Below are 9,925 nucleotides of genomic sequence, written 5' to 3'. Positions count from 1 at the left end.
GCTAGCCAGAAAGACAGAGAGAGACAGAAAGATAGAAAGCAGGAAATCACCCCCACCAAGAAAGATGGCCATACCGGAATCCCTTCTCCTCCATTCTCCTCTCGGGACCTTGGGCACGCACGCACACGTGCCCAGCAAGAGTTTAAGCCACCGGGTCTGGGACTCAAACTGCGGTCGACTACATGGGAGTCCAGCAACATAGCCATTACGCTAACTGCAGGTCCCCCCAAAATACTTTATGGTATTCCCGTTTATTGGTTTCATGCTTTTTGTTTTGCTTTGTGCGAGAGAGCAATTTATTCATTTATTTTATTTGACCAGAGAGGGACAGAATGAGGGAGAGAGAGAAAGTGAGAAAGTAAGCCACCAGGTTCAGGGACTCGAACTGCAGTCTTCGATGTGGGAGTCCAGTGCCCTTAACCACCATGCCACCTGCTGACCCCAGATGAGGTCATCTTTATTCGCCAACAGTGGCTTCAAGGTTGGAGAACTATCAGTGCCTAGAGGGGTGGAGAGAAGCGGCCCAGGGCCCTTGGTTGCCCTTCCCCCAGCAGCAGGCCCTCCCGGATGAATAGAAAGATGCAGTGCCCACCTGAGCCTCCAGCTATTCTACCCCCTGCACCCTGGGTCAGAGTGCGGAGAGCCCCTGATGCAACCTGTGCAGGGACCGTCGGTGGCTGACAGCCTCTGCAGAGGGGAGACGGCGGACTCGCCCAGCCTCCCACTGCCACCCAGCCAGACACTTAGCCAGACACTGCTCTTGAGTCTGAGCAAGCCTCTAGAGCCAACTACCGATTCCTAGAAAATCCAGGGGACAGAGAAATATGTTCAACCACTACCAGGATGTAATTGATAAAATGTAGGCCAAACAATCTGGCTTCTCAAACAAGTAACAATTTTAAAAAGAGGAGAGAAAGGATTGTGCAGAAACCTATAGATTATGAGGCCAGCAGATGGTGCAGTGGTTGTGGCACTGGATTCTCATGTGGTCGACCGCAGCACGAGTTCTGGACCCGGTGGCTTGAAACTCGCACCAGGCAAGTGTGTGTGCGTGTGTGCTTAGACTCCTGACAGGTGAATGGAGAAGAAGGGATTGCAGTGTGGCTATCCTCCCGTCTCTCTGTCTCTCTAGCAAGTGGATGCGCCCTATAGCAAAAATCACTTAAAAAAAACACAAAACCTATAGATTACAAGACTTAAAAGACAGTGATCAATTACACGTGTGGAGCTTATTTGTTTTTGTTTGTTTGTTTGTTTGTTTCTTTTTTGGAGAGGTTTTTGCTATAGGGCGCGTGCACTCGCCAGACAGACAGACAGAGAGACAGAGAGACAGAAAGCGAGAAATCACCTCCCGGGGGGGATGGCCATGCCGCAATCCCTTCTCCTCCATTCTCCTCTCGGGATCTTGGACACACACACACATGTGCCCGGCGTGAGTTTAAGCCGATTCAAACAGCAAAAACAAAAACAAAACAGCTTAACAATGTGTAACATTTGTGAGTTGATTGGTTATACGAACTCCGGATGAATATTTGAAAGCTAGAGAAAGGTATCTTATGGAAGTTTTGTTAATTTTTTCCCTCTTGCCTATCTACTGCTTTTATTTTTTTATTCGTGATAGAGTATATGTATTACCAAAAAATTACTATTTAACACTTCTTTTAAAGTTTGTTCATTTATTCCAGGTTCAGAAAGGCGTCTGGACTCGAACCAGGACTGCTCCCACATGGGACTGGCTCACAGAGCATTGCATTTTACCTCTGCGCCACTATCTGAACCACACCATTTAATATATATATTTTTTTTACTTTTTAAGTTCATTGATTTAATTTCCTGAGAAACAGACATTGACAGGGTTTCACCACTCCATGATGCCCAATCTTCCCCCACTCTAACCCGACAGCCGGCAAAGGTCACGGACATGCGTGTTTCAGATAGACTCGGATCCCAACCACGGCCATCTGCGTGGCTCCAACATGGCAGAGTGATGCCCGGATGCCTGTGCATCACAGCTGGGCCCCCTTTTCTTTCTTAATTTGTTACAGGGTATGTGTGCTCACCAGAGAGAAACAGAGAGCGGGAAAGTGAGAAAGCACCTCCTGGGAGGATGGCCACACTGCAATCCCCTCTCCTCCATGCTACTCTCAGGATTTTGTACACACATGCACGTGCTCCCAGCGTGTTCCTCAAGCCACTGGGTCTGGGACTCGAACTGTGCAGTTGGCCCTATGGGATCCAGCCACTCAAACTTCTCCGCCACTGGCTGGAGCTGGACCCGTTTAAACTGTGTGAATGATGGAGTGCGCGATTCATTGGTACTTTCACATTATTGTGCAACCACCACCGCTGTTCGCTCCCAAATGGTCTTTTTTTTTTTGAAAGAAAGATTTTTTGCTACAAGGCATGTGCGCTTGCTGGAGAGACAGAGAAACAGAAAGCGAGAAATCACCCCCCCAGGAGGTGGCCATGTCACAGTTCCTTCTCCTCCATTCTCCTTTCGGGATTTTAGGTATGCACACACATGCACCAGAAGGGGTTGCTGGGTAACCAAGTCTCCCCCAGGGGGGGTGGTTTCTCACTTTCCCTCTCTGTTTCTTTCTGGCAAGTGCACATCCCCTGTGAGTTTCAAGCTATCAGGTCTGGGACTTGAACCATGGTTGGCCACATGGAATCCAGTGCCTTAACCACTATGCCACCTGCTGATCCCCCCAAAATTAATATTTAAAGAATATAATACTGTATAGTGACTTAAAATATATAACTGCAAATGTGTATATATGCATGTGTGTATATATATTATGTACATTTTCTATATATGTGTGTGTGTATATATTATGTATATAATATTCTGTATGTAATATACACATACACACACATACATAGATTTCTGTTCTCTGGTTTCCTATTTTCATAGGATAAAATCCTGAATTTAGGGACCATCAGATGGTATAATGGTTACATTGCTGGACTCCCACATAGTCAACTGCAGTTCAAGTCCTGGGCCCAGTGACTTATCTTGGTAAGCCTTCCTCTTCCATGGAGAAGCCTTCCCTGAACTCCTCACTCCAAGTCCCATGGCCCCATCATAAGCACTGCTGCTCTTGCACCTTTGCTTCATGGGAAACATCACAGTAGAAGATCCCATGCTAGTTTGCGATGACTTGCTTGGTATCTGTCCTCATGCTCGATGGTCAATCTCTGTATCTCTGGTACTGAGTTCAGTGCCTGGGATATGGTAGCACTTCTCTTGTTTAATTTTGCTGGAGCTCATTCACTCACTAGAGAGAGACAGAACAACAGAAAGAGACAGAAAGAAGGAGAAAGCAACCCCCCAATGGGGGTTGGTCATGCTGTGATTCCTTCTCTTCCATTTCTCCACCCTGTCAGAATTTTGTGTTTGCACACACATGGGCCTGGTGTGTTTTTCAAGCTGCTGTACCAAACTTTGACCCTTGTGGGATCTGGTTCCTTTAACCACTAGGCCACAGGGCTGGCCTTTATGGTGGCACTTATAATAAATATTTGCTGACTACAGTTAACACCATGCACTTGAAAACTGCTAAGAGAGTAGATTTTAAGAGTTTGCACCTCAAATAAATAATAAATATGTGAGGTAATGCATATGCTAATTAGCTTTATTTAGCCATTCTGCAATGTATACATATTTCAAAACATCATGTTGCACACCATAAATATGTGTGATTTTAAAATAAAATGCAAAGAAACAATTTGCTTAATAAATTAGGAGTCAGAAGAAACATAGTGATTTTTTGAATTTAATGTCTCTTTATTTATTTATTTATTTATTTATTTATTTAAAAAAGAATTCTTTCATTCAATTTTATTTATTTATTTTTATTTTTATTTGACCAGAGAGGGGCAGAGAGAGAGAGAGAGGAGAGAGAAAGCAAGTTGCCAGGTCCAGAACTTGAATTGCAGTCAGCCATATGGGAATCCAACACCCTTAGCCATCATGCCACCTGCTGGTCCCATGTTCTCTTTTTTAAAAAAGAATGATTTGTTTAATTTTATTTACTGTTCTGATTATTTTTAATTTGCTACAAGGCACGTGTGCTTTCCAGAGCAAGTGAGACTGTGGGAAAGCAAACCACCAGGTCCAGTACTCAAACCATGGTCGGCCATGTGGAGTCCAGTGCCTTAATCACCACCATGCCACTTGCTGGCCCATTTCATGCTTTCTTAATTTTGCTACAGGGCACATGAGCTCTTGGGGGACGGGGAGGGTGGGGAAAGTGAGAAATGACCACCCACAGGGGCTGGCCATGTCACACTCCATTCTCCTTTCAGGATTTTGAGCACGTATGTACATGTACCCCACATAGTTTTTTTTCCCCACACTATAAAAGTTAATTTTATTTGTTCAAGGGCTCATATGGCAAGTACGGGCTTGATTCTGTGGGCCCGCATTCACATATCAAGATAAAAGCAAACTGCGATCCACATACGTGGATGTAAGTCACATTGTAGTTTTTAAGTTTCTACGGCCTAGACCTCAGTAGTCACAGGTCTCTCAGGTCCCTCTGGATGTCCCACAGCATATCTGTGCTCCTCTTGAGCTGAGCAACCTTGTCATCCTTCAGCTTCTGGTTGATAACACTGGTCAATCCTCGAGCATTGAGGATACATGGAAGGTTCAGGAAGACTTCATTCTCAGTGTCATACAACCCCTTCACCATGGTTGACACTGGATGAATCCTGGACAGATTTTTCAACCTGGATTCAGTGAGATCAGCCACACTTAATCCAATAACCCAGCTGGGGTATCCTTTTAGCTTGATGACTTCGCAGTCACTTTCAACCACCATCTTACGCACTTTCTTCCAATTTTCACTGTCATTGTGTTCCTATTTCTGGATTCAGCTCTCGGAGAGAAACACCTGCCACATTCACTCCACGCCACACAGCCACACTTGAGTGGCCACGGTCTCCCAAAATCCATCCGTGGCAGCTGGTGGGATGGACGCCAAGTTTTTCAGCGATGAGATAGGAAAATCTAGCACAATCTGGATTACGCCCACTTCTAATCACACGGTGCTTGGGCAGGCCACTTAGTTTCCAGGTAACATACGTGAGAATGTCCACTGAATTGGAAACCACAATTATGATGCAGTCAGGGCTGTCCTTGCTGATCTGGGGAGTAATGAATTTGAAGACATTAACATTTCTTTGCACCAGGTTGAGACGACTCTCCCCTCCTGTTGACGGACTCCAGCAGTCACCGCCACGATCTTGGGATTGTTGATCACAGAGTCATCTTCACCTGCCACAGTTTTAGGTGTCTGAAGAAATAAGCTCCTGTGCTGCAGATCCACTCATTCTCCTTTGAGCTTATCTTTCCAAACATCCACCAGGGCAAGCTCATCAATCAGAGACTCCCAGAATGCTGATCACATCAGCCATACCACCTCGTCCAACACCCATGACGGTGATCTTACTGTTGGGAGTTGTTGCCTCTTCTCCAACTGGTGCAATGAGTTTATCCTTAAGAGTTGCCATTGTGCACAAGGCAGAGAAGGCTCTTGAGATGGCTGGAACAGTCACGCGAGGAAGACAAAGTCAGCTGTGTGCTTCTCCACTGGTGCGGGATCTGCCTCAATGTGTTTTTAAGCCACCAGGTCCAGGACTGAAACTGTGCAGTCAGTCACAGGGGCTCCAACTGCCCTAACCCCCATGCCACATTCAAATGGGGTTGGCTCTCTGGTGCAGTGTTAATGTGCTATTCAAAAGAAGCTGGATCCCACATAGCCATCAGGGTTCAAATCCCCAGCCTGGTCAGCCTGAGACACACTGGACACACAAAGTGTCCAAGATCTGATGGCCTAGAGGACTGGAGGAGAGAGACAGCAGCAAGGCTGGGCCACGTGGAGGGTTCTCTCCTCTTGCTCTTTCATTTACACACATCCTCTATTGTGAATACATTTTTTAAAAAATTTCACCAGAGATAGAGAGGGAGGCGAGGGAGAAAGCACCCTCTATGGGGGATGGTAGCCACAATACCTTCTCCTCCACCTCTCTGCTCCTTCGTTATCTTGGGCTCACACACGCACCTGGCACGCTTCCCGAGCCTCCAGGTCTCAGCTCAAATCACAGAGTTGTCATGTGGGGTCTGGCTGCCTTAACCACTGAGCCATGGAGCTGGCCCAAGAAAAATAGTTTTTTAAACAGAAAAAGATTCTGGGCCCAGCAGGTGGTGTGGTGGTTAAGGTGCTCGTCTTCCACACGGCTGACCACAGTTCAAGTCCTGGACCTGGTGACTTGAAAATCACTCTGGGCATATGTGCATGTGTGCCCAAAATCCAAAGAGGAGAATGGAGGTGGCGAAGGGATTAAAGCATGGCCACCCCCCCATGGGGCGAGGGTGATTGCTCACTTTTCCTCTCACTGTCTCTGTCTCTGGTGGAAACACATGCCCTATGGGGGAGGGGAATCTAGGCCATTTGGTGGCGTGGTGTTAAGGTGGCTGTATTGCACATGGTTGACTGTGTGATTCGAGTTCTGGACCCAGATGCTTGGAAAACGCACTGGATGCAAGTGCACAGGTACCCAAAATCCAGGAGAAGAACAGAGATGGGACTGTGGCATGGCCATCCCTCTGGGGAGTGCTGTCTCACTGTACTTCTCTTTTTCTCTCTCTCTCCAGAGAATACATGCACCCTGCAGCAAAATTTTTAAAAATGAACAGATTTTTTTAAAACTAGAAAACACTTTTTCATTTAAAAACGTACTTAGAATACATAAAACAAGGCAACATTTATTCTTTTTTCTTGTCTTCTGGTATGAGATCCGTCAGCGGCTCCTCCCCTGTGGCACTATGGCACTGTGGCACTGTTGCTCTCCCAGCCAGTGTTACCATCGCTGGTTCCCTCCTCTGTCAGGCTGTTGGACCCCTCCTGCCCACTCTCCTTGTCCTTCTTCCCCATCCTGTTGGCTCTCCATCGTCTCTTCAAGGTGTGTCTCCATTGGCATGCTCTCGTTGTCCTTCTTTCCCTTGGCTTTTTTTGCTTCTTGGTCTTCCTCAGGACAGAGGCTGCCTTGACTATGCCTCGCTTGCTCTGCTGCCTCCTTCTCCTTTTCCTCCTGCCTCTTATGGGCCTGTTACTCTGCCTGTGCAATCTCAGCTGCAATTTTCTCCAGATCCACTTTTACCTTCAACTGCACAACTTTTTTTTTTTTTGTAATGGAGATTTTGTCTCCAGGGCATGCTCACTAGAGAAACAGAAAGAGACAAGTGAGAGATCACCCCTCTGGGAGGAATGGCTACGCTCCAATTCTTTCTCCTCCATTCTCCTCTTGGAATTTTGGGCATGCAAGCACACTTGCCCAGCATGAGTTTCAAGTCTCCAGGTCTGGGACTCAAACCACGGTCGGCCATGATGGAGTCCAGCACCTTAGCTACTACGTTAACCTAGACTGCACGACATTTTAAGTTCATTGTTAAAGGAATCTATGCTTTCCAGGAATTTCCTCTTCTTTTCCTGGTCTTCTATTTGAGGTTAAGCTTCTAGTTTTTGCTGATGAACCATTAAGGACTGGACCTGCTGTTTGAGGACCTGCAGTCTAGCTGTTGTGACAACCAATCAGACATTTGGCACCACACTCACGCTAAGGATCTCTTTGATGAGGTGGTGGTTCCTCTGGAAGCAGGCGGTGGCTGTGTGCTTCATGGAAAAGCCATCATCATAATCATCTGGATGTCCGGCGGCCTGGCCACTCATGTCAGGTTCTACCTTCGTGCAAGGCTGTCTCTGTCCACTCTCTTCCTCTAAAGCAGCTTCTGCATGACTTTTCACATTTATGTAAGCAAACTAGGAGGGGGTATTGTGATAGGCCTTCATAGATTCACTGTTCTCTATCTCTTCTGCTTTGTGTTTAAGTATTCTTGTTTCTCTTTCTCAGTGAGTTCTCGCCACACATCACCAATAATCTTGCCAATTTCCCATAATTCCTAGACTAGAAAAGAGATTGTGGTGTGGCCATCCCCTGGAGAGTGCTTTCTCACTTTGCTTCTCTCTCTCTCTTTTTCTCCAGATAATACCTGTACCCTGTAGCAAAATTTAAATAAACAAACCAACAAAACCAAAAACTCCCAACCTTTTCTTGTTCCCAGACCTTTCTGCTGTACCTCATGTAGGTCATCAGTCACTTATCTGGTGGCTTTGAGAGTTTGGGAATTGTAATACGGAAGGGCACTGTGACCAGGCTGTTGGTGCCTGGCTTCCCTCCTAGCCTGGGTTATTGTAGGCAAGGGGACTGTATGGATTGTATCCCACAAACCCTGGTGTGCTGGGCATTTGTGTTGTAGGAACTGGGATTGGCGGTGGGGCATAAGACGGTCTTTGTGACATTTTAGAAGATTAAGTTCTCAGTTCATTTAGAATGAATCTGAGACATGGTGGACAGAGACATCCCTAAAGTGTTTTTTAAATAATTTTTAAAAATTTATTTTATTATTTTTAATTTTGTCAGAGAAAGACATAGAGAGAGGGAAAGTGAGAAAGCAAGCTGCCAAGTCCAGAACTTGAACCATAGTTAATCATGTGGGAGTCTCTGGCTTTAGCCACTACACTACATTTAAAGAGTGAAAATATAGTTAATTTTCTTCTTTTTTTTTTTTTTAGAGAGATTTTTGCTATAGAGCACATGTGCTTGCTGGAGAGACAGAGACAGAGAGATAGAAAGTGAGAAATTACCTCCCAGGGGGGCTAGCTATGCTGCAATCCCTTCTCCTCTCAGGATTTTGGACACGTGGACATGTGTCCAGCATGAATTTTAAGCCACTGGGTTCGGGACTTGAACCATGGTTTACTACATGAGAGTCCAGTGACATAGCCATTACACTAACTGCTGGTCCCATCCCCAAATGATTTTTAAAAATATAATAAATAGCTTTCTCTTTTTCATGCATACACATTTAACCATGAATAGAAAAAAATTTTTAAAGAAAAATATTATTAAAAAAATAATAAATAGGGCTGGCCCCATGGCATGGTGGTTAAGAGAGCCAGATCCCACATGATTGACTATGCAGTTCAAATCCTGGCTCTGATGTCTTGAAAAACATATCAGGTTAAAAAAAAAATAGAAAGAGAGAAGAAGATTCCTCACGGCTCCTGTGAATTTGTCAGTTCAGGGTACAAGAGAAATGAAGATTTTCTACTGATAATTCAGCCTCCAGCAAACAAGCTAGCATGGCAGGAGAGGCAAGGCCTTCAGAAGAAGATTCCTCATAGTTCCTGCGAACTAGTCAGTTCAGGATTGAACTTCGAGAATTAGAAAGAAACACACCATCCATCAGATGACAAGAAATCACCACAGGACCACAAGAAATATGGGAAAGAAAGAAACCAACCATCCATCATATGACAAGAAATCACCACAGGACCACAAGAAATATGGGAAAGCAAGATAATACCTCTCCACCAAGGGAAAAAAATAACTCCTCTTCATCCACAAGCAGTTCAATGAAAATAATGGAAATGTCTGATAAAGAATTTAGAGCATTCATAATGGTGAAGCTAACAGAGATGGAAGAGAAGAGAGAAAATGAACTGCTAAAGAGAAAGGAGAAAGAAGTTGATGAGTTCCAGGAGGCGAGGAAATTCTTGCAAGATCTAAAAGAGGAATTAATTACACACTTTACAAAAGACTCAAATGGAACTGTTAGAGATGAAGTCTATAATACAAGAAGTCAAAATCTCCCTTGAAAGTAGTAAAAGCAGACCAGATTATACAGAAAATAGAATCTCAGACGTAGAAGAGAAAATTGCTGGTCTAGAAAAATCCACCACGAAGACTGAGAAAATGGCCCAAAAATTTGAGAATAATATACGAGAAGTACTAGATACCATCAAACGTCCAAACATCTGGATAATTGGCATTCCAGAAGGTGAAGAGACCCACAAGG

General features: G+C 45.0%; 2 pseudogenes; both read right to left on the bottom strand.

The window, feature by feature from the left end:
- Positions 1-4,520: 4,520 nt before the first annotated feature.
- LOC102479823 (L-lactate dehydrogenase B chain pseudogene) lies at positions 4,521-5,517 on the bottom strand (annotated as a pseudogene).
- Positions 5,518-6,772: 1,255 nt separating this feature from the next.
- LOC102479414 (SWI/SNF-related matrix-associated actin-dependent regulator of chromatin subfamily E member 1-like) lies at positions 6,773-8,366 on the bottom strand (annotated as a pseudogene).
- Between the last annotated feature and the right edge of the window lie 1,559 nt (positions 8,367-9,925).

This window comes from Tupaia chinensis, unplaced genomic scaffold, assembly GCF_000334495.1.
Source record: "Tupaia chinensis unplaced genomic scaffold, TupChi_1.0 Scaffold000238_1, whole genome shotgun sequence".
NCBI lineage: Eukaryota > Metazoa > Chordata > Mammalia > Scandentia > Tupaiidae > Tupaia > Tupaia belangeri.
This window is presented reverse-complemented; position numbering and strand designations above follow the sequence as displayed.